Genomic DNA, 26,012 nt, shown 5'->3' on the forward strand with positions numbered 1-26,012 from the left:
TTCTGCCTCTTCATAGCTTGATCACATTAGGTAAAATGTGCACCAGTATCTACTAAAGCTTTATATTCCTGTGAGTCTGATGTGCCAGGCCATCAAATCCACACAATCCAGTAAACCCAGTTATCCCTGGCCTCCACCTGGATGGAGGCAGAGCTCCCCTAATCCTGGTTGTAGGATTCTCCACTAGGACAGCAAGTGGTATGAAGTGGATGTAGCGTGGAGTGGTTCTGCTTGCTTGTATCTTGCCAGAATGGGTTAGAATTCCTTTTCACAGGATCAACAGTAAAGTCAGCCCTATCACTCTGTCTGAGAAACTGTCCTCTGGAGACTGGAGCAGCAACCTTCCTGGAAGACTCCTTATTTGTGATTGGTTTTCCTTGTAATTCATGCACCTGTGCCTCCAGAACTGAAGTAGGTTTTCCATCCCACCTCGTGTCCTCTCCGTGGTCCTGCAGGTAAAACCATAGTCTATCCTGTGGTGTGTATCTCCTATATCCTCCCTCCCAAACAGAAGGGCGCCTACAGTTGATAGCTGAGATACGGGTCCGTATAGGTGGGGAGCAGGATATATCCTTGTTGAGTCGCTGGACCAGTTTCTCCACAGCTGCAGTAATTGCGGTAGAGAAGCTATCTTCATAATCCCGGAGATGAGGAACCACTTCATCCACCGTTTGTGGTGCGTTGTCTTTCCAACCTGTTATTGCCAATGAGTTGGCAGATGATGATGGTGCACACTCTGTACAAATTTCTGCCACATGAGTCATGTGCATAGAACTTCATCGGTATCTGTGGGTGACAATGGATCATCCTGGTCATAATAAATCATCTCTTCTATGGCTAATTCCCTCAGGTACCAGGATACCTTTCTCTATTGCAGTCTACTTGCCTGGGTGGCATGTAATATCCTTCTTGTAGGGATACCTTTTTTTGAAGCTTGACACGAGTCACTTCCAGAGGCTGAGGATTTTTGTTCCTTTTCTGTTGGAAGAAGGGTTCGCCAAAGTCAAGAAGACGCTCAATATGAGTTATGCATCTTGCTCAACTTTATTAGTTTCTAACACTACTTATATAGAACCGATACACATGCATATTCGTAAAGCAGAAATATAATTGGTTAGTAGTCTCTAAACATGCGCGGTTCTCACACCCCTAATTATCATGACTAAAATAAGCATTCTATCCATGCAGCTAATTGTGTTGCTGTGCTTCAGCCTTGTAGTTTGTTACTCCCTATATTCCCATACCGGTCCCTATCTTTCTTGGCCCTGCACCTGCTTTCCCAGCAGCTGTATCTTGTTACAGCCACAGCCTGTTGGCACAACATAATTACTTGGTCTCAGGATTCAAGAATAGCTCAAGGCCACCTTTCTTGTTAACTTCAGCACAGCAACTTCAGTACAATTCTGATTACAGGCCTATTCTAATACCAGGCCTGGATTGTGCAGATCTTCAGAGATTCTAAGGCCATGCTTCTGCAGCCATTCTTCTACAATTCCCCCTTTTTCTTTTGCACAAGCCAGGCCTGATTGGTTATGTTAAAAACTACTCTCTTTAAACAAGAAAAAACACAGCTAAAAACTAAAAGCATTACAATAATGATTATAACAAAGCGTATTCCTTCCATCAATAACATCTTTAACCAACCTGTTATCCCCAATCCTCTCAACCATTCATCAAAAGGATTATCATCAAGAAGAATATTTCCCTTCATGTTTCCCTGCAGTTGTGACAACTTCTTGTGGATAGATATGGAATGATCGGAAAGGTTCACACAACACATCCCTTCAAAATCCTCACAACCGTGTCCATGTGCTAATAACAAAAAATCTACTGCAGCTCTATTTTGTAATGTAGCATGCCTAACGCTATCTACGTCAAGCGATAACGAACTTAAAATCTGTAATGTAAGATTAAATTGTTTCTCTCCCCAACACGCTAACCTTCGTATATTCTTAGCGTTTAATGCAGTCATTGCTCCTGGCATAAATATGGAGGCTAGGACATTTGCTGTTACAGACTGCAGATCGACTCGGTCATTACATGTTTCAGCAAAGGTGCGCAGTGCCCTCCGTGATTTATGAAATTGTGGAGTCATTTTCAATAAGTCTTTCATACGTGGAGCAAACAAAGTTAAACACCCTAAATAACATGGTCCACCGACAGGATTCAAAGGAATCCCTGGCCATGCTCTATCTCCACATATCAAAAAGACTCCCGGTGGCAACTGATAGCCCCCTGATACATTTACATGTAAGCCTCCAGCTTTCAGTTCACCCCAATTAGGTGAACCGGTTAAATTTTGAAACTTTGTATCAAACTCCCATTCACCTTGATGTGCTAGCCACAATCGCCACAGTTCACCAAACTAAATTACTCCAGTGCCATTTACAGGTTGAAGTGGTGGTACCGTGTCCTCGCATTCTGGCATTCCCGTTGCAGTCACGTTAACGTATTTAATGGGCGTAATGCTACCTAATAGGTCTAACTCCTGCAATGGCAAATGATATGGTCGATTCAAATTCTCAATAACTGTTTTCTGCCACGCTGCATTACGCATAGAAGGCCAAACAAATTGCCCATTTGGACTCATACATGTACCATTCTGATTGGAAGTCAGATACACTGTTTTAACATTCCAAAAAAACATCAGAATTTCATTCTCTTCATTCTCTTGCAGGGGAATACCAATTAAACAAGTTCTAAAGGGGTTGTCTGCTTGCTGCAAACTTAAACAAAAGTCTGTTGCCCCCGTGATATTTGCCCATGTCACCCATATGTTTGTCCTAGGCAAGATGTTAAAAATACTTTGGCCAATGGGTAAAAAATTCATCAAGACCGTAAACCAAGACCACCACTTAAACATGTTTACTCCTACAATTTCCACCTTTTTTTTCATTCCACCCCACACAATCTGTGGTGCTTTCACAGATTCTGATGATGTGTACTGTCTCCAATCAGCATGGTATTACACTAGTCGTATGCTTTCTCTTGTTTCATGCCCAGTTACTAATCAAACACATACACTCTTTACACCATTTACATTTAAGCTTTGGCTTACAGAACCGTTTTACCCCACATAGCATACATCGGCACAATACCCACGGGTTACAACCCTTTACAACATAGACAGTTTATTCTGTCTGCTCGCTCTGAGTCTTCTCTTCTGACTTCTGATCTTGACATACAGGTCGCACAAACTTGCTAGGGACCCATATAGGTCCTTCATCTGTGGAGATACAAAAATAACCTCTACTGATAAATAACACCGGATTAGGCCCTTCCCATACACCTGAAGCCATATTTTTATACAGAACATTCAAACCAGGAACTGTAGTTGTTTGGTTCCCCTCTTCTGCATCCCCTCTTCTGCAGCAAGTGTCATTATCAGTCGACTGACTACAGTACATCAGGCAGTTTTACCAGCTGCAGTTCTCGTGGTATGAAATGGACAATTGACAATCTTGAATTTATATTGAAGGAGCCCACAAGCAATTTCAATGAGCAAGGTGTTACTAGAGTTGTTTGTGTGAAAAATAATTCTATCTAGATTCTGAGAGAAAGAATGTCTACAAAGTCCAAGAAGTTCACTATAGGGAACATCCCCAGTAGTAAAAACAGAGTCTGGCAGAGTTTTGAAATATCAGATGATGTAGAAAGTTTTGTAGTTGCCCCTTGAGTTTTTGTTAAGGGAAAGAAAAGACAGCAGAGGAAATAAATACCTCATATCCTGATAAGGATGAGATATCCCCCTTTTCCCTTATCTCCCAAGAAGAAAGAAAAGCTGCACAGTAAATGATTCATTTTGTAATAAAGCAATTGATTGTATATGCCAATTTAAATGTTAAGCTAAGAGAAGAAATTATTCTCCATCAAAATGCTTTAGTTAAAAATTACATAATATTAAATATAAGATCAGGCTAGGACCTTCATTCAGGTTAACACTTGTACTAGTCTTATACTGAAAAACGTTCAAGTCCATATGGCTTCATCAAATATCAAAGGGGCAGAGGGAAGGACTGCACTCAATAATTAATATGTTAAAGGGGGAGGGGGGAAAAATAATAATCTTGAGTTCTGCTGCCATATTTGTTTAAGCCAATCTGAAACAAAAAAATAGTTCTAAGATGTTAGAGGCTAGCCATAGCTCCTCTGCTTTTTTCAACATTAAGTGATCCAAACTGTGTAGAGGTTACTCAACAGGCACAAGATAGCTGTCTTCAGCTCTAAACATACAACCAGGCAGTGTGCATTGCTTTCATGGCTGCAAATATCATGGAGCCTTCTACAGGATTATTCAAGATAGGGCAGTGCTAGCCTTTTCCAGTCTCATTTTGCTAAGCTAAGAAAGCTAAATTCTACTCGTTTCTTCTTGTGTGATAGACCTCATATTTCATATATCCTAGGAATCATTTCTCCTACACAGAAACCTTTTCCAGTTTCAAAGCCTGGTGAGAGAACCATAACACTATTCCCCCAGCAGCTTTACCAGAGCTTCAGATAATGGCACCAATTATTCCCTCCCTATCCTGTGAAAGATTTCTGTTTCCATTTTAAGTGCTTCCAGCTTTAACAGAAATTCCTCTCAACATGTATGTCTTGGCCTTTTAAATTACTGAATGTCATCCTACATTACTCCAAAAGTATCCAATTATTCATTAAGCTAACCCAATCTCCTAGCTCTGTGGAGTTTTCACACTATTAATTTTATGCCAAGAAATAACAGACAAGCTTGATATCAGAAGTAACCTTTGCATAATTCCCAGACCTTCATATATTGAGTTCAGTTTCTATCTAGACTGCAGCAATTTCCATTTCTGTGCACTCATTTCCTAATCTCTCATGAAGATTAGTACAGTAAAATAATGAGTGAACCAGAACCACTTAAAAATTTGGATTGATATATAACATCTTCCAAAGTTGTAGTATAATTACTAGCATTTATCCACAGAGATCAGATGCCTAACAGAGCCTAGTAGGTGAAGATTCCCAGAGGCATATATTGCAATTAAACACCTTTCATTAACTTTCCAGTTCGTTAATTATGAGGGGTATGTTCCAGTGAAATGCAGAGAACATTACAGCTGCTTCACTGCCATTATTACTAATTGGCTACATATAACTAAGATCCCAATTAAGCAAAACAATCCTGTGCTTAAATCCTCTTAATCTAAACATGCTCTTAATTTTAAGGACATGCTTTGGTTCATCGATTCCTAATAATCTAGTTAAAAGTATCTTATCTTCATCATTAAAGGCGACATACTGTTTATATAATTTCTCTTTATTTTCTGCACAGGATGTTATAACATTTGTAGAATAATAATCTTTTTCCTCTTACTAGGTAACACAAAGCAAGAACATCCCTGGATATTATGTTAGTGTTGAAAGAATACCCAACAGTTGCAGGGATTCACCAAATCACATCATTCTGAAGGACAGAAGAGTTCTTATAATAAGCCATGGAGAGATTTAGAGAGTTAATATTTCTGTCTATAATAAAGCAGGACAATCTCCGCAAACCATATTGTCCCAGATTTCTCTGCAACAGGTACTTACCTTATCATTCATTCAAGTTTTATGAGCAATTTCTATGCTACCTTTTGACAGTCTTTGGGATAGGGATAAGCATTCTCTTGAATATTCATTAGGCTTATATTTTTGCATAGTGAGTGTCAGTATTGTTTCTTAAGGATTTTGATAGAAATTAACAGAATTAACAGACTGAGCAATTTAACATTCCTTGTAGCACTTGTTTTCTCAAGCCAGAGAAATAACTGTGCACTAGATTTACCTATCAAAAAGGCTTATGGAATGTATTCAAAGCTAAGTAGATGCCAGAAGTTTAAACAAAGTTCTCAGAATTATGTGCAAATCTAAAGTTTTTGAGCTTAGTAACTATTACGAGACCCGCTACTGTCCTTTACTTTAGTATTACCCCTACTGGCACATGGGAAGAGGAATAGATAGGATGTACACATATTCCAATGAAGATGTAAGCTTTTATGATGCCTAAATACACAGGTTTTTCATTTAAACAATAAAACTACCTAACAATTTTAATAATATAAGTTAGCTATATAAGAAAGCTTCTTTAACTGCTTCAGCACTCTCCTGATGAAATATGTACTATCACCTCAAGCCATCTTTTGACTGACAGTTGCTTGTTTACTGAACCTCTCAGACCATGCTTCATGGCTCTCTCCAGACACCTGTTTTAGTTTTGGTTTTACTTCTATGCAAGTTCTCCATATCTATGATGAATTACTGGGAAGATACTTGCATTAAGTGCGTTCCCAAGATAAATTCCTTCTCAGCATGCACAATTCTTCCTTGGCTAGAACAGCCATTTTCTTTAATTCCACTTAATTATATTGGTTTTCAGATAGGAGATAAAATGGAGAATTTTGTCTGTCTGCCACAAGATCCATTTCTTATCCCAAAATGACAGGTTGTTCTTCCCCCTCAGTTTCAGTTAGAATGTCTTTCCTTCCTAGTTTGATAATCTGTCTTTAAAAAATTGTCAAAATGTTTAGAATTCTTGCAGAAAATTAAAAGTATATAAAATACTAAATTATATAACTATAATCCATAATTAGCTCCTCCTCTGCCAGGTAAGCACCATTTCACAGTTGCTCCATGTTAATAGCAGTTCACAAGAGGTTATTTAGCAGTGTCAGGCTTCCTCCTCTTCCTGAAGCTTGGAACAGCCATTTCCCCTTTTCCAATTGTAAGAAATGAAAGGTCATGAACAGAAATTAACACTGGAGCTCCCAGAGACCATTGAAAAATACTAGATGCTAAATTCCCTTTATTGACATACTAGTGTAAACCTTACTATATACTGGTCACCTGCAATGATAACTACTTAATGAATAATCTTAGAAAAAGAGCAAAAGAGAGAAAGTGAGAAAGAGATGAAAAGACTGCTTTCCTGCTTATTGATCTCTAATGGTATATTTGTTCATAGACTTGCCTAGTCAAATTCACGTAAAACATCAGGGAACTAATGTGGTTGTTACCTGGACTCCAGAATACAGTCAAAAATGTTTTGTGGTTAACTGGGTCACTGGTAAAGAGGATATGCACATGAAAATAGTAACTATGGCTACTGGAAATTTTACACCAAGTAACAGCAACAACCACATCTACTGATGGAGGCACCATTTACTGGTTATTTTTTGTTGGGGAGGGAAGGATTTTCATCCTGTTTTTCAGAGCAAACTTAAGATTCAGATAAGTGCAACTTGTATCTTTGTCCAGCCCTGAGACAACATCTAATTTTTAGAATCACCAAAAGAAATTAGAGTTTTCAGTAGGATTCTTCTGGTCACAGTTGGGCAACAGATGTAGCTAAGCTGCTGTTGCTGTATGACAGGGGTCCTCAAACTACAGCCTGCGGGCTGGATATGGCCCCCACAGGGTCCTCAATCTGGCCCCTGGTATTTACAGACCTCCCCCCGCGCCCCCCCCCCCCCTCCCCCCAGCCGGGGGTTGAGGGGGGAAACCAAGCAGCCGCAGATGACTGCCTGCCACTTCATCCGTGCGCCGGCCCCCTGGTTAAAAAGCTTGAGGACCCCTGCCATAGAACGTCACGCTCAGTATATAAACTGGGGAGAGTTGGCTGGGGCCTGCAGATTGCTGCTTGGGGACTGGCTGGGCATTAGTCAGCAGGTGGCGAGCAATTGTATTGTGCATCACTTGTTTTCTTTTCTCCCTTCCATTTGGATTTCATTTCTCTCCCTTTCTCCCCCATTTTCATTATAATTGTTATAATTATTGTTTTTATTTTATTTAAATTATTAATTTTTTCTTATCTCAGTCCTCAAGTTTTACATTCCGATTCTCCTCCTCTATATCAATATTTAATTTGAGATTATAAGAAAAATTTTCCTTAAAGCTTAAATTTCTAAGACTACTACAGAATTCTCTAGTAACACTGAAAGGAAGATGTACTCTCAGTGCTTCTGAGGTATTAAGATTTCAGTCACAATATTTTTATATTTCATTGCATTTCAGTCAAGCTTGACTGAGTGAGAATTACTGTAGGACTTAAGACATTATATATTTCTTTTTTGAACTAAATTAGCAGGGAATGCAGTTTGTATTTCTTACCCATTTTCAGAGACACTTATTAATTTCATTTTTAGAAACACTTTCTTAAATTGATAGCTTTTTATCTTTAACTGCAAGGGACTAAACTTCTACACATCAAAATAAATTAATAGTTACAAGCTCAAACCACTTAAGTTTACAAAAAAAATCCCCATATCTCTTTTGATAAATATTTTCCTTCTGGTCTGCAGTGGAAAGTCTTCTTGCCATAAATAACAATGCAATAACTTCACACATGCTGACTTTCAAATAAAATTAAAGATATGTTATGGAAGACAAATAGCACCTAAGACCCAGCAAAGGAGAATAACGAGTTCTATAATTCATGTTGGCATATGCCTTTACAGGATCATAAAGAGTAAAAAAAGCTTCACGTATGCAACATTAGCAGGAGGTTTGGCACTGTCTTCAGGGGGCTATAATCCACCCCACATACCTATTAGAGAGTACAAGAGGAGACCAGAAGGGGAGTGTCCAGGACTGAACTCCCCATCCATCAGTAAATAAAACAGTGAGACAACACTCAACTGCCATATTTTCCAGGCAGGAAGAAGAATTTTACTGGAGAATTTGGGACAGAGAAGCCTATAGGGTACAACGCCATTTCCACTTCCATGAAAATCTTAAATTCTCAGTGGCAAACTTGAAAAGTAATTTCTGCCACGTTAAAGGCATTCTACAGCATCGATGGTTATATTATTCTGGCCAGGGGAAAACTCACTGCACCATCAAAAAAGAAAGGTTGAACCCAAATCCGTAAAAGTAGATGAAGCAGAATACAAATAATTTTTTCTGTACTGAACACTAATAGCACTGATATTAATCAAAGCAAATAACTACCCATTACTGTAATGACAAACACAGGACTTTACATGGACATTCATTCTATTACTGCTGTGAAAACCAGTCCTTATTTTAACTGTGTACAGACAAGGGTATTCACTGTTCAGGATGTTAGGTATGTTTCCCTGTCATGCGTTATACATAGCCTACTGCACTTGCTGCCTAAACATCCTTGATATGTTAGAAGCTCATGCTTTTAACTTTGGATTCAAAATGTACATAAATATTTTGGAGAAATCTTGTACACATCAAAAAGATATGCACAGTGCAGCTTCTTCCAGGTGTGAATTAGCGTACAGAAATGTTGCCTTTTGCCCAGTTAGCTACAGTGATACAGACTCAACCATCAGAGTTCATCTAATAATCTCGTTCCCCAACCTCTCGTTTCAGCTGTTCTTCTCAATTCTTCTACCACAAATTACCATCTTACTGAAGGAAAAGACCATATACTGTGTGCATATTTCAGGGTTCACTAATTCTGGCAAAGGACCTGTGACTCTTTTACAATCTTTCAACACTCCAAAATATGGTACCATGGAAGCTCTATGCATCTGTGTTACCCTGCATGAATCTTTGCTTTATGCACAATATATGGCATTATTCTCTACCCTTTCCTGCTTTTTAAGGAGTAACAAAGTGCTCATACACAAGATTTATTATTCAATCCTTAGTTAATGATATCAAACACACAAAATCATTTCTTTGTTACAGATAAACTGTATATCGCAGAACAACTCTGCCTATATTTCATTACCCAACATACAGGGAAGGCCTAGCTAGGGTTCCTCATCTATGAACTGTTTTCTGACTTTTTTATGCTAGCTATATATTCACATATCTTTATTGCAGATTCCTATCATAGATTTCAGCAGTTTAAATATTCTATCTGTGATTAGTTAAGCTCAGTAGTCTGTTCTTGGCAAAATCTCAAGCAATCTTGTAGAACCATTTTCCAGTTAGCCCCTGAGCCATTAACTATTCTAAAAAGTCTCTCTTTCAGTTGCTCTTATTGTGCAAGACAACTAATCAAAGTTATCTTTTGTTTTCTAATAATTTAAGTACATTTTATGTAACAGGTCCTATAGTTCACTGGCAAGAGTTTGCTTGTTTCAAAGGTGGCTAGATAGGCTAAGATCAATACAGTTATGTTTATGAAGTCTCATATATTGTATCATATACAGTTGGCTAAACATGGACTCTCTTTTTTTTTTAATACATTAGACTAAATCTACCACTGCAGTAGACCCTTTTTTGGTTTGACCACAGCTTCACTCAATTGAAGCTTAAAGAAGAATAAATGGGCTAGGACAGTATCATTAAACAAGCAAGAACTCACACAATAACACGGGGAGTAGGAATATTTCTTTTATTATAAACCGTTTGTCTTTGGATGGTGGATTTAAAAACTCAGCACCATATATCTAGATATCTTAAAAATACAAACCTGAAAGCCTCAGACCCTACCCCCAAAATCCCAAGTCTTGTTTGAACTAGATTTCACTTACAGGAATCCCAAACCATGTATAAAGTTTGATTTGAGTTCTGTTTGAAATATTTCTCTCATGGAGGCAATATAGGCTCTCTATACTTGATACCATAAGTCTGATTCAATCTCTCTGTTTCCCATCAGAAAAAGAGTTTGAAGGTTTTGTGACTGGCCTTTGCTTCAGCATGATGTTCATTCTGTTTTTTGCACCCATCACTTGTTCTCTGGTGCCTAAAAGGTAAGAAAGGAATATTGACTGAAGCTGTTATCAGCACTTCCTTTTTACTTAACCTCGAGTTTCATAGCACTGGACCTTTTCTGTCATTAAAAGCAACTCAACTCAAAAAGCACACAGCACAAAACCACCCCACTCATTTACATAGTGAGAGCAATTACAAACCACTATAAGCTGATTAAAATACTTTGTCAAAAATCTATAATCTTTTGCTTTTGATGCAGTTATCCAACTACCTCCCATCTCAACAACCATTTCTCACAGTGGAAAATAGTTATATGGAAAAAGTGTGCATTTGATTATTATGCTCTTTCATTCCCAACTGATAATCATGTCTTTTCTACTGAAATACAAAAACTTGTGTATGCTGCTAGAATTTATTTATGTTGCCATCTAAACAGTTTCCTTCAAGCACATTTTGATATTAACTGTATAAATTACACACATAAGCACATAACAAGAAGGAGTAATGGATGGATGAGTAGGGAGAAGAGAGAATAACAAGGATGCCTACAAGATATGGATGAGGTCCTCTTATTTTAGGAGAAATTATTCTCTGCAGTAACAAAGTATATCCCCCCTCAAATTAATCTGGGGTACAATATTAGTGGCATACACTACCACTAAAAGAAAAATTGCTTGCATAGTAATCAGTTCTAATATTAATTTTCTCATAAACCTAGCTTCATACAACCATTCATATTATTATTTTGATGTCCTAGAACACTACCCTCCTTTTACAAAGCACCAGCCCCAGAAACTGAAAGTGCAGCTGTTAAAGGACAGAACAGACAGATGGTACAACCTGTGACTTGAAAGGCATACCACACGATGTAACTTGCTTCAGCTTGTACATCAGGCTAAACTGCCTTTGCTGTTGGGAAACAGACCATACTTACTCTACATGAAGTCTGCTGTGCACTTTCCTTTTCAGGTTTTATTTTAGTATCTGATCTAGCCTTTCTGACAAGAACTTGAGACCTACACAGAATTTTTGCCTCAGAAATAACTTTATTTTGTTAAAGATAAGATCACACTTCATTGTCTGGGCCCATTAGAAAAGAATTCTTGGAAAACTAGAAAAAAAACCAGCACACACAAGCCCAGCATAGCACTATAAAGTAGCAATGAAATACATAGTAGCATTGAGTACCTGGAACTGAGATGAAGGGTCCCAAGGATCTCATCTTATTGCCTGCTTAATTTGTAAAAAAAAAAAGGACTCACTAGCCAAACAGCCATCTTCATAGGATCAGCAAAAAGATCTAGTAACTCTACAGCCTCAGGCTTCACCTCAAACCACAGCCTAAACAGAGGCAAAGTACTTTACAGCTAATAAAGCCTAGATTTGACTCAAAGACCAAATAACGCTGAAGTAAATACTGAGGCTGGATGATGGACTACATAACCTCCCACAGACTCTCAAAGCTGTGTTGAGGGTTTTTTTGCTATGGAGGTGAGTCATTGCCCAAAGGTCACAGGGTGCTGCTCTGACAGCAGCTGCTGACAGGGTGGTGATCAGCTCAAAAATACCAAGAGTCTCTCTTTGCTCCTGCAGAAGCTGGTAATAAGCAGTCAGGGGTGACTGATGCCAATAGGATCATAGTCAGCCCAGCAGAAACTCCTTTTGAAATTATCCCACTCCACTGCTTCCCTTCTGCAGGAAAATCACAGCCTGCTCCTGCTAGCTTGGGGGGAGAGCAGCCAGCACCAGCAACCCAGGAAGCAATGGACATACTGGCATCGTGGCCTGCCCTCTTGAGAAGGGCCAGGGAGGACAATGCCTAAGGTGATGCCCACGGTGAGGGTGGCTCAAGGAGGCTGGAGAGCATAGCAGCTTGTTGCTGGATTTGTTGTTTCTGAGTCCCTAGGTACAAGGAAGGGGCTTGAAAGAAAGGGCTCTGATGAGAGGTCTGTCAATGAGCAGCCAGCTCATTTGTATGGCCAATTTGTATGGCTCAACTGGCAAACTCAACTATACCTTACAACCCACTTCCTCCACAACAGAAGCAACTGGTATAAGTTTTTAGTAAAGGTGGGCTTAGGTTCATGTCAGGTGAAACAATGAGATACTGTAATAGCTCCCAGAAAGAGCCAAACTCAAAACTATCAGGAAAGAGCAGGAGCTGCATGTCTTGTCCTGTCAGTTGTAGGGAAAACTTTTTCCAGGCTACTGGCTTCATTGCACAGAAGCTAAAAACAGAAAAAAATTGCTCTTTGAGGGAAAGTAAACTTCTAAGTAGAAACCCAGAAGCAAATACTTACTAAAAACAAACTTCTTTGTATGTGTCTGAGTCCTCAAGGAAGACAGAAGTTTTGTGGAAATCATAGCAAATTAGGAATATGCAATGATATAAACACAGAGGCAACATTATCAGCTCCCGCTGCAGTTCCTTTGTTCTTAAACAAAGATGCTAAACTTCACTAACTCAGGATTTTAATGTAGACTGCCAAGCTTGGTCTTCAGTTTTTAATTGGTATTATGCTTAATAGTCATTGTAGAACCCCTTGTTTTGATGGTCATGAAAACGCCAATAAAATATATGCATAATTGGCAGTTAATTTAAATGCAGAAGAAATGTCAGTCATTTAAGCTGACAATAAACTCAGACTATTTCTTTATAGGTTGAAAATATCACACTGGCCAAGTGTACCAAATCCAAGAAACAGCAGTGCTATCCAGGATATGGCAAGTACTGTTCTGATGTTGGGAAAAAATATACAATGGATATCTTTTCTACTGATTAATTAGTAATGCTAGTTATTAGACTTCTCACACTCCATCCTAGTAAATGTCTAATATCAACAGTTGGAAAGCTAGGGTAATATTATAAATATAGGAGGGGGACTGTGGTTGTTTAGGCAGAGGCTGTACACACTTTTAAATTTAATAAAGGTTCTCAGACTTTTTGAGAACATTATAAAGCATATTTAAAGGTATGGTTGTTAAAAGAACAAAGCAAAGCTGAATTGGGGGGAGATGAAGTCTAAAGGGAGAAGTTCAGGTTTTATATCCAGTCAGTTTTCAACAACTGGATTATTAAGTACAAGTTATTCAAAATACAAAGTAACACATGTTGTGGCCTAATTCCACAAAAGCATCACAAAGGAAGTAATGTATATGGTGTTTTCTGAAATCCACTCCTCACCCCTCAGTCTCTACCTGCTTTCAGAGCAATCCAGGGGTTCTGGCTTGTCAGCTGGTAACTGTCTGAGGAAGCATCTACTAGTCAAAAGGCACCAAGGTTCAGTAGCATGTTCAAACCTTGCCCACAGCTTTCCCATATGCTTTGGTAAGGATACCTGAACTTCAGGACTGAAGAAGTGCCTGGAAATTAGCTGTTAGGAGGCTGATGGAGACCACGTTATTTGCTTTTGCCTTATAGTGGACTTTCTTGCATCTTCCTCTCCTTACATGCTTCTGCTCCAATTAGACTAAAAGTCCTTCCTCTAGGACACCTCAGTTTATCTCCCAAGTCTCAGACCACCAACCATTATGTTTTTGGAGCAGCTATTTGTACTGCTTTCGTTTTAAAATCACTTTGATTTTACTGGCAGACCTGAACTTAATTTGGCACTTGTAGATCTAGTTTCTCAAGCCTTTAACAAAGCAGACTTTTATCTAAGGCAAAAGCATGACAGAGAAAAATTATCCTAAATAAGTGACCAAGTGAAATAAACATTTCTCTGTGGATCCTGATAGGTAGAGATACAAGTGTGCCACTTTCTCATTCCCCTTTTTCCTAAGCATTAGGATGATGACAGGAAGTATATGCCAGTGTCAACCTAAGCTGAAGGCAAGGAACTGGAGACTTCAAAGTTATGTATTCACATAGGAATAGGCAAGAGCACAATCAAAGATCAGGCAGAAACTCAAAGGTATCTACAGCCAGACACTATCTAAATATACGACACCAGAATGAAATCATCAGCAAGAAAATTTCAAAAGACTCTGACAGGCTGCTGGTAATCAAAAGTTTAGCTGAACATTAGCATTGCTTCCTTTGACAGAGCAATTCTGGACTTTCATATTCCAGATCAGGACTTCCTTGCCTGCTTTCTTCCTTTCTTCCACCTAAATGTAGATGAAGTGATGAGCTCAGAGGTAGTCTCAGATAATCATTTTGCCAAAGCCAGACAATGCTGAACAAAGGAGGATCAGATGTACAAATGTACAGCTGTACAAAGACAGTTTCAAAAACAATGCTATTAGAAGATTGCAATTTCACTGTTTTGTTCAGTTAAAGAACTTGATCTGCTTATGAGCACCAGGCAACTTCCAGTTCTCAATTCTGGGATTCAGATGTCCCTCACTGACAGCTCCAGTAAAAATTACTACACTTAATTTTCTTGGTTCTTTTCCACCATGCATTTAGAATGTAGGAGATCTGCAGATTCAAAACTTGTTCAAAGTGAGACTTCTCAAAGGGAAATGAGGAATCTATTATAAGGGAGAAATTCCCTAAATGCTGAATAAAGAAAGTGCAAGATTTGAAGCTGTTTCAATGTACTAATAAGGTTAGGTGGAGGAGGGAGTGGAATTGCAGGACAGAAGTTCAGCAAGAAAGGAGTAAGAACTACCAGCCAAAATAATCTAATAGGTTCAAATAATAATTTGCCATTGTGAAGAAGTACAGGTGAAATACATTGAGGCTGCATGTTATAGAAAGGACAAATAGATTTTATGAACCAAAGTGCCACTGACATAAATACTTTAAAAGCAAAATATAGCTATTTAAAATGCATTTAACTGTTCCTGCAGAGGCAAAGCAGCTATAAAAGGAAATGAAGCTTGTATTAGCTAAGTCTGGCAAAGAAATATAACATTGATAATGTGGCAGAAATAGAAATAACAGATATCAGATAAGGGTTTTGGGGGAAGGAGAAAAAGCTCTATGTGAGTAGACAGTACAATAAAGCAGTTATCAGATATATTGCCTAGAAGTAATCTGATGTTATGAACAGTTCGTGAAATGTGGAAAAAGGTATTCCCCAAATGAGCACTGTAAAACTGAGGCAACTAGTAAATTTTACAATATTCTTTATATTTATTCTGTTTGTAGGTTGTTTCAAGACTGAACCCTGTCAGTTTAGTTGAGCAATGTAGAAACTCTTGACAGAAACATATCTATAGTCCAGATAGGTGGCAAGAGAATTTGTACTTTAAATCCAGATAGAAGATTCATTACTGCAATCTAAGGCAATAACATCCCATTGTACAGAGCAGCAGGAGGAACTGGGAACACTCTCAATTCAGTCAGCACACAGAGATCAGGAAAATGAACTATGGTGACTAACATGGTCACCCAATCAATGTCCTGTTCTTCATGTTTAGACAAGATTCTTCAAAGATGTTGCTTCTTCACCCATTAGTGCCTCTTTCAGACAGAAGCTCACACAGGGCTTATTTTAGATTTGTTAGGTGTAGAGATTAGGCTGCCACTCATAATAAACAAGATAATGGAGGTACAGATCAGATAGGTCTTTATTCAAAATAAGACAAATGCTGACCATGGAGATGTGTCTACTCATCCCATTACAAGTGTCAGTTAGAAAAATAAAGGTATTTTATGTGGTATTGCTGAGATTTCAAATAACAGCATATTCATTTTTGAAGTCAGAACAGAAATTGTAGTAAAAAAGAAAATAAAACTTAATACATCCTTATTTATTTCTTGCAAAAGAACCATAACAGTTTAAACAAACTTAGAACAACTGGGGGGGGGGAGCTAATACTTATATCAGAGAATATACCAACCTGGTTGTAATTTAAAAAAATATTACAGGAAAAGTCGGAAAAGCCAGCAGAACAATCTAAGTGGAAAAGAAGGATGCTTTGTGTCGCAAACTGTTCTCCATTTAATCATCCAGAATTTGCAAAAACTTGTAACACAAGGTATACTTGGATCACAACATGGCATTAAGGTGAATAACAAACTGCTTGCAGAGGCTGATATCAAAAGCTATTTTGGCTGCTGTTCAATTCAAGCTGCTGCCTTTTTATTGACTGCATTTTTATTGGTTAAACTTTTTGAAAACTGTGGGACTTGGAACAAAACATTGTGAAGCTTACATTTTATTACCACTACATTTTGTCTTGAGCATGTGTAAAAGCAAGAAAAACTTTGATTAAATACTAAAAGAGAAGAGAAGATGATCTTCTGAATTAGGGAAATAAATATTTTCTTTCATGTTTCTAAAACCACTGAATATGAGACAAAATGGATGTTAGCCATATTATATAGGCCAGACCAGGCTGCCTGTCTCAGCTTTATTCTTCTGGCATTTGTTTCATTAAATTGCCAATTGCACTTTGCAAAAGTACGATACTGAAATTAGAGTCTTTCTTTTTGATTTGTCTTGCAGACTAATTAGAAAGCCATTTCAAGATCACTGCTTCAGGCCCTGCCAGACAATGATACCACCAGCCTTTATGTCATAGAGCATGAGTCAAAGGCTCCTTTGAAGTGAGACCTCTTTACAGATGGTGGAGAAGACAGCAAGTATGACACTTGTCAGTCAGAAGAACCTAGGAATAACATAGACATAAGCCTAAGGCACAAAGAAATCCCTGAAAAAGCAGTTACAACCAAAAAGGAGGGAATCATTTCCATTACAGTACCACTCTTGAATGACTAACACCAACATGGAGTTCAGCCAGAAAGTCTTTATGAGTCTGACAGTGACGCTGCCTGCAAGAGCTGCTCAACCTCATCTGGAAATGGAACTAAGCAGTAAGCCAGCACAAACTGAGCATCAGGGATTTTTTTCTCCCCAAGACTACCTCAAGCAAAGCCAGTTGATATTTTTGCCATCTGGACCAACTTTGATGGGACAAGTAAATTTGAACTGAAGCATCTTGATAGTTTCCCATACCATAAAATCAAGTTCCCAAAAACTCTGATTCTTGAATGGAACCATTAGGACCATATATGTCAGTGAGCTTGTGACAATAGTTTTTCTCTATTTCCATAAGCTTCCTTGGTGAAATAGATTAGCTATTTCACCACAGTCATTCTGTGGAAACTCCTACTGTCTTCACACAGACAAAACTTTCAGAGAACTGTATGAAAAACCTTCCAGTAAGGTATATCTTGCTAGTTGCTTAGATCCAGGGCACTCAGGAATACATTTCAAGGCTTCTACTCTAAAGTGTTGTTCTAGTCATCAGGAGAGTTCTCAAATCAGTGTGATCAGTTCAAGATCTGATTTTCAGGTCTGATAAGCTCTTCAGTAAAAATTCCAGCAAAAGTGTCTACCAGTCCAAAGAAGCTCTCCAGTTGATCAAAGTTGGCCAAACAAAAGTGTGAGAGGCCTTGGAATTTAGGAATGGAGAATGATGCTTATCCATCTATGTAAAGCACTTAATCTTAGATTAATAGTGTTGTGTAAGTGAAGATCATACTATGTATCATTATTATTACTTGAGTTTTTACTTGCATTAAAATAAGGCTATTTCTATATGTATCTATACATAGAAATTCATTTACATTCTGTTACAAGATGTAGTTGAAGATACAATTTCACACTGTATGCAATGACAATATGTTGAACAGTCTTCAGGAGCTGAACAGATAGTTGTCCTGGTTTCAGCTGGGATAGAGTTAATTTTCTTCTTAGTAGCTGGTGCAGTGCTGGTTTTGGATTTGGTGGGAGAACAATGTTGATAGTATAAACATTACCCAGAAACGACTAAAAACATCAGTGTGCTAAGTCAAGGACTTCTCGGTTCCTTGGGCCCTGCCAGCCAGAGGGCTAGGGGGGCACTGGAAATTGGGAGGGGACACAGCCAGGACAGGTGACCCAAGCTACCCAAAGAGGTATTCTACATCATATGATATCATGCTGAATATATAAGCTGGGGGAAAAAGAAGGAAGGGGGGGGGACATTTGGCATTATGGCATTTGTCTTCCCGAGTAACCGTTATGCGTGATGGAGCCCTGCTTTCCTGGGGATGGCTGAACACCTGCCTGCCCATGGGAAGTAGTGAATGAATTCCTTGCTTTGCTTGTGTGTGCAGCTTTTGCTTTACCTATTAAATTGTTCTAATCTCAACCCTTGAGTTTTACATTCCATTCCAATTCTCCTCCCCATCTCTCTGGATGAGGGGGAGTGAGCAAGCGGCTATGTGGTGTTTGGTTGCCAGCCGGGGTTAAACAGTGAGAGTCCTTTTTGGCACCCAACATGGGGCACAAAGTTAAACCTTTACCTCAGCTGGCAACCAAGCACCACGCAGCCACTCGCTCACTCCCCCTCACCCAGAGGGATGGGGAGGAGAATCGGAAAGGAATGTAAAACTCGTGGATTGAGATAAGAACAATTTAATAGGTAAAGCAAAAGCCACATGTGCAAGCAAAGCAAAGCAAGGAATTCATTCACTACTTCCCATGGGCAGGCAGGTGTTCAGCCATCCCCAGGAAAGCAGGGCTCCATCACACATAACGGTTACTCAGGAAGACAAATGCCATAATGCCAAATGTCCCCCCCTTCCTTCTTCCCCCAGTTTATATACCCAGCATGACACCATATGGTATGGAATACCTCTTTGGCTAGCTTGGGTCACCTGTCCTGGCTGTGTCCCCTCCCAATTTCCTGTGCCCCTCCAGCCCTCTGGCTGGCAGGGCCCAAGGAACCAAAGAGTCCTTGACTTAATATAAACATTACCCAGCAACAACTAAAACCATCAGTGTCCTATCAACATTGTTCTCCCACCAAATCCAAAACACAGCACTGTACCAGCTACTAGGAAGAAAATTAACTCTATCCCAGCTAAAACCAGGACAATAGTTCAGTTAGTCATCCCCCCAAAGCTTGCATAGAGGAGGTGTCATTGGAATATAGGGTCAAAAAGGGACTTCCTTAGTATGCTCTATGTGATTCCATCATGTATCTCCATGATGCAAGGAGTCTGAACTGGTTTTCCAGCTTACAAGAGGTTCTCAGCTATGAACTCTGTAGGCATTAATGGTTTGCAGTTATTTTAGAAGATCCAGTTTATTTACTGTCATCTCTAGTTTATGGAGCATTTTATTAACATTATTTTGTGGAGAAAGAAATTAATCAACTGTACCCTAAGCACTGGAGTCTCCTTAGGTGGACATCTAAAATTCTCTCATTAAAAGTTAAGGATGAGTCACATTCACACAAATATTTCAATGCTTATTAGGCAGTATGAGTTATAGAATAGCCATGCTTGCAAAAAGCTCAAAAAAATTGCAATTCCCCCACTTGATTGATTCAGTGAAGCCCCATAACAAAACCTGTTTTGTTCACTTTCCTTATTTATATTCAGTTTTCTTTATTTATATATCTCTATGTCTGTTAGGACTGGCAAAGACCAACCTATATTTCACTGTGGGTTTTGCATTGTTTTTTCTTAGCAGTTAAAATGCATTTTTTCGCACAAAGCAATGTACCTGTTACCACCCATGCTTGTTACTTCTACTCCTTGAAAGGAGTAACAGGAGCACTCCCCAAACCACCTCAAAGGTTTGAACAATCTTTTAAATATATTCCTTTATTTGTTTAACTTCAGTCAGGTGACTTTGCCTGATTTGAATTTAGGAGAACACACATGATCCTGAAATTAGCAGAGCTGTTGGTACTTGCAATATCTAGTAGAGGAGCTGAAATGAACAGTTGTTATAGACAATAAAGTCCTCAAATCATATACAATCATTATCAATTAGTCATCTGAACACAGCCTAATGTGTCCATTTCCAAAACCTAAGAAATATCCATGCTCCCTGCCTATAATATTTCTTTCATTTCTGCTCAGAACAACTTATCTTCCTGGTGGAGTTGATACCTTCAGTAACTTATTTATCCCTGTAAACATTGAATTCATTTTTTCTTACTCTGCACCTACCAAAACCAGTTTTAAAAAGTGTGCATATACAGATGTATAATGACTGCAGAAGGCTACCTCTACTAATACACATGCAAGTTATTTCATGTGATATAGTACTGTTCAAGTGGTTTCAGTAGTGTTCTTAGCTTCAGTATTGTTGATGTGTGCTACATTGAGTGAAATTGCAAATATAAAGGCTCGGGACCATAAATGCCATAGCATTTTTGAATTATTTATTATTTTTTGTCAGCATAGCTCTAGATGACCACTGTTAGCATTAGTGAGAATTTAAACATTGTAAAAGATTAGACACTTCATTGTAGGACTGGAGGCACAGAAGCATATGCCCTGGTTTCAGCTGGGATAGAGTTAATTTTCTTAGTAGCTGGTACAGTGCTGTGTTTTGGATTTAGGATGAGAATAATGTTGATAACACACTGATATTTTAGTTGTTGCTAAATAGTTCTTGACTTAGGGTAAGCACTTTTCAGTTTCCCATGCTGTGCCAGTGAGCAGGTTCACAAGACGCTGGGAGGGAGTAGAGCCAGGACAGCTGGCCCGAACTACCCAAAGGGATATTCTATACCTTAGGATGTCATGCTGAGTATATAAACTGGGGGGAGTTGGCCAGGACACACCAATTGCTGCTCAGGGACTGGCTGGACATCAGTCAGTGGGTGGTGAGTAATTGTATTGTGCATCACTTGGTTTTCTTGGGGTTTATTCCTTTCTCTTTTTTTCCTTTTCATTACTTCTATTAATATTTTACTTTATTTTGATTATTAAACTGTTCTTATCTCAACCCACCTTTTTCTGATTCTCCTCCCCATCCCATCGGGGAGGGGAAGGAGCCAGCAAGCAGCTGCATGGTACTTAGTTGCTGGCTGGGGTTAAACCACGACAGCATAGCGATTTATATCATGGGGTATTATATTGCAGAGTTACAGTGTTTTAGCATTTTATAATTACAGATAAATTAATGTAGTGTTCAGTCCCTAATATGGCCTGTCTATTGAGCAGTAGTTGATGATTTAAAAAAATATCCAGCATCACCGTATAGGACAATAATGAACAATGAGGTAAAACTGGTGAACACAAAAGGTAAATGAATTTGCCCTATATTCAAATAACAAAGGATAACAGCTGGCTGTATGTTACCATTTAAATGGTCAGGATATGACCATTTTCATATAGCCTAGATAAGGCTAAATACCTTGGTTGCCAGCAGCATAGTGCATGATGCCAGAGAAAGAATTAGACAAACATGCCAAATCTGTTTCATGACAGGAGTGCTTCCATACCTATGTTCCTGAAAACAAATTCTTCTCAGTAAACACATTTCTAAAGTGTATCTAATAACACAGACTCAAAAGCTAGGTAGGTAACCAAGAAAAAGAGACTTGTGAGCACCAAGTCATGGCACATTACTGAGTCAGCTGTGACACCAAAAAGAGTATAGTTATGGTAGTGAGTACATCAAAGAGCAAAGTTAGTACATACCGAATTTTTCTGGTACCCAGAGTAGATCAGTTTTTTTCTTGCATACTTTAATGTAGTATGGACACGGAGATATATTTTTCTACACTTTTTATACTTAAGGTCAGACTACAGTGCAGTAGCTAGACAGCACTGAAAATTATTACAGTGTTTCAGATGTAAGATATACAGCCACTCAGCCTGGAACAGGAGACTGCAGTGACCACAATATTCCAGAGTTTTTTCACTCTGTATTAACTACCAAATATAATAATAACTACAGATTATCTATAAATCCCCTAAAAACTTAAGCCTTTGGGGTACTTTGGCAACCTTAGCCACCTTTATGGTACAATGGCACCTGCACTTAACAGAGTCCTCTTGAAAGCAGAGAGCACAGGGGGATCCTGTCAATCTGAGTCAACCCCAGTTACTGATACAAAAATTGTAAAATAACGAAGCATTTCATCAAAGCCCTCTACTTACAAAAGACACTTGTCTTGGAGCTTTTGACTCTGTCACAGGCTTTTGATTTGCCTTTTTCTCTCTCTCTCGATGGCACTGTTTTCTTGAAGAACTGTATGTCTACTGCTGGAATGATGTTAACTGTGTTCTAGTACTGTGTTGATGGGATCTGTATGAAAGTAGGTAATAAAACAGGACAACTTGCATCAATGACCTCTGAGCACTGTTTACAGAAGGTTGCCACTAAGACAAATCACTCCATGTTCTATGGGGGGAAATCTTATTCCCATATCTATTTTATTTCTACAGTGAAAGGACTAGTTTAATTAATAAAACTGAAAACAATCTGCAGTGCTAGAAACTTTCAATCACATCACCCATCCTCAGAGACCCCTTCAGTGTTTCCCAGCACAAAGCCTTCCCTGGGCCAGGTCAGAAACTTTACAGAAACAAACCAACCAAGGAAGTAATTTGGATTTGTTGAAGTGGTACACAGGCAGGACAAAGAAAAAATCTTAAGGAACAACAGGCACAGCAACAGTCAGGGAATTTGTGATGAAACAGGTTCAGGTCCTTACTGGAGACACTGGGGTCTAGGCAGACTGGAGAATAGTAGACATGTTACTTTACCTGGAAAACTGCAGGCTGCAGCCAGTTTTTGATGGATGGCTAGTATGGAAATGTATAGCAGAACCATAAGGCTCTCATAAGTAGTCTCTGACCTTTCCCAAATAGTAACTGCTACTGTTTAACTTTGCTGGTAGCAGTTCAAGCCAAGGTACCCAGCTATTTAGCAACCTTCATCTTTCTTGTGAGTAGCAATTAAATAACCATTCTGGTATTTATTTCAACTGAATGGTTACTGGAAGTCACCAGAATTAGGATCCATAAGACTCAGTAATTCCTTTTTGGTATGACACTGGCTGCGTTCGGTATCTGGATGGCTTTGGTGAGTGGGTTACATTCTGTCTTGAAATGAACTTTTGGAAAGGAGGCTACCTGTGTTTCTGCAATTTTTAATTATCATAGCTGTGTCAAACCAGTTTTAACTGCCAATGCCCATAAAACAAACAATCTATATAGGCACAGAGCACACTGTAGCTTTTCAACACTGCATGGCTTAGTACCTCATAGCTAAAAAAGCAATAACAAATTAGAACTTCAATGTGAATATGTGCTAGCTCCAGTTATGCTGGGTCATACATTCTTCCAATCCTACAGAGTATTTGTGGAAAAATTAAGATAAAATTTATGTACACCGACTCAATGAAAATTAACATAGCTATTAAAGATCCTACTAGGAAAAAATATTTCCACTACCAACATAGAGATTTTGTAGACACTGAGAAAAGTCCTGGCTCCAAAAACAGTTTAAATGCAAGCCAGTGGAACAAGATTCTATTCACCCTACTTCAATGCCCATTCAACCTTGGTCAGAAGACCCTCAGGATTTTGCAAAAAGTAAATAAGAAAAGCCAAGCTCCAGCAGTTTACTTAAATTCACTATATATGGGCCATATCTCAATTGGAATGATTGAGTCATCTGCAATTCCAAAGAGTTGTGTGTGTACTCAAACCTGATATACAATTGCTTTGATGCCATTTGCTGTAAAAATGTTTTTACTCTTACATTTCACAAAGCATCAGTTTCTCCTCTGTTTCCATATTTGTGTATTTGAAGTTACAGAATTGCAGTGAACGTTACTTTAAATCCAGCCTTTTGTGTCCATCAAATATTTTATTGGCAAATAGTGATTTTATTTTGTTTGTAATACTGTGACTCAGTCTCTGCTGTCCAGATCTGGTAAAAAGGTATGCTAATCCTAGCATGTGGAGAAGCAACACTGGAGAACCAGTTACAAGTATAACAGAGAATGCTACTTTTTCATCTTCTAAAGACAACATCTTTTATAAGGCTGTGGGTTGGTTTTGTTTGGTGTTTGTGTTTTGTTTTTTTTTTAAATACTGGTTGGTTATTGGAAAGTTTCAAGGAACTTGAAACATACTGCCTGGGAAGCCCAGTGTTGCATTACTGGCACCATGGTACTCTGCCTACTGCCATGTCAGCAGAATCCAACCTTACAGTTTCCGTCTCTTCTGTAGTTCCCATATCTTTTGGAGTTCCTACCTCATTGCAGTCAAAGAGTAAGGACTACATAGTTCAGATCTACTTAATTTTCTTTTGGTTTAGATTAAGCACCTTCCTGCTCCCAAATATTTTAAATTACCCTTTCCCCAAAAAGAAACAGTTTAAACAAATACATTTAATCAGCTATGATGTTGCATTGTAATCAAATGCAAACTTCTAACACATATGTCCTGGTTTCAGCTGGGACAGTTAATTTTCTTCTCAGTAGTGGTACAGTGCTGTGTTTTGGACTTAGTATAAGAATAATGTTGATAACACACTGATGTTTTTAGTTATTGCTAAGTAGTGCTTACTCTAAATCAAGGATTTTTCAGCTTCTCATGTTCTGCCAATGAGCAGGTGCACAAGAAGCTGGGAGGAAGCAGAGCCAGCCAAAGGGATATTCCATACCATAGAACATCATACTGAGTATATAAACTGGGGGGAGTTGGCCAGGAGCCACCAATCACTGCTCAGAAACTGTCTGGGCATCAGTCAGTGGGTGGTGAGCAATTGTATTGTGCATCACTTGGGTTTTTTTCCCTTAGGTTTAATTCCTCCCTCTTTCTCTCTCCTTTTCATTACAATTGTTGTTATAATTATTTTTATTATATTGTACTTTATTTCAATTATTAAACTGTTCTTATCTCAACCCACAGGTTTTACCTTTTTCCAATTCTCCCCATCCCACTGGGGATGGGGTGTGTGAATGAGCAGCTGTGTGATACTTCGTTGCCTGGTGGGGTTAAACCACAACAGTCCTTTTTGGCACCCAATGTGGGGTACAAAGGATTGAGATTAATTTGAGCATTAATTTCTGGTGGTTAGACCTTGGCTGGACACCAGGTGCCCACCAAGCTGCTCTATCACTCCCCTCCTCAACAGAAGGGGGGATGGGGAGAAAATAAGATGAAAAAAAACTTGTGGGTCAAGATAAAGGCAGTTTAATGAAGGAACAGCAAAGGTCGTGCACCCAGAAGCAAAAGAAAACAAGAGATGTTATTCTCTACTTCCCATCAGCAGGCAATGTTTAGCCACTTCCCAGGAAGCAGGGCTTCAGTACACTTAGCGGTTGCTCCATAAGACAAATGTCGTAAATAATGAATGCCCCCCCCCCCCCCCCCTTTCCTCCTCCTTTCTCTTATCTTTTATATCTTAGCAGGCATCATATGGTATGGAATATCCCGTTGGTCACTTTGGGTCAGCTGTCCTGGCTATGTCCCCTCCCAAGATCTTGCCACCCCCAGCCTACTGGTGAGGGGGAAAGGTTGGAGGGACAGCCTTGATGCTGTGGGAGCACTGCTCAGCAGTAGCCAAAACACTGGTGTGTTATCGCCACCTTTCTGGCTACCAATACAAAGCACAGCACTGTGAGGGCTGCTGTGGGCAACATTAGCTCCATCTCAGCCAGAGCCA

The 26,012-nt window shown here is 39.0% G+C and overlaps 1 protein-coding gene and 1 pseudogene across 1 annotated transcript in view; one reads left to right on the forward strand and one right to left on the reverse strand.

Annotated features, from left to right (window-relative positions):
- Positions 1-9,063: 9,063 nt before the first annotated feature.
- LOC121080685 lies at positions 9,064-17,535 on the forward strand (annotated as a pseudogene).
- Positions 10,308-26,012, reverse strand: part of LOC121080340 (splicing regulatory glutamine/lysine-rich protein 1-like) — a 69,687-nt gene continuing 53,982 nt past the window's right edge. Inside the window, exons 13-14 of the transcript XR_005825329.1 lie at positions 22,490-22,637; positions 10,308-10,672 (exon numbers count right to left, since the gene is read on the reverse strand). The gene's annotated coding sequence lies outside the window, so the exon portion shown is untranslated. The remainder of the gene's footprint in view (positions 10,673-22,489; positions 22,638-26,012) is intronic.

This window comes from Falco naumanni, chromosome W (genome assembly GCF_017639655.2).
Source record: "Falco naumanni isolate bFalNau1 chromosome W, bFalNau1.pat, whole genome shotgun sequence".
Lineage (NCBI taxonomy): Eukaryota > Metazoa > Chordata > Aves > Falconiformes > Falconidae > Falco > Falco naumanni.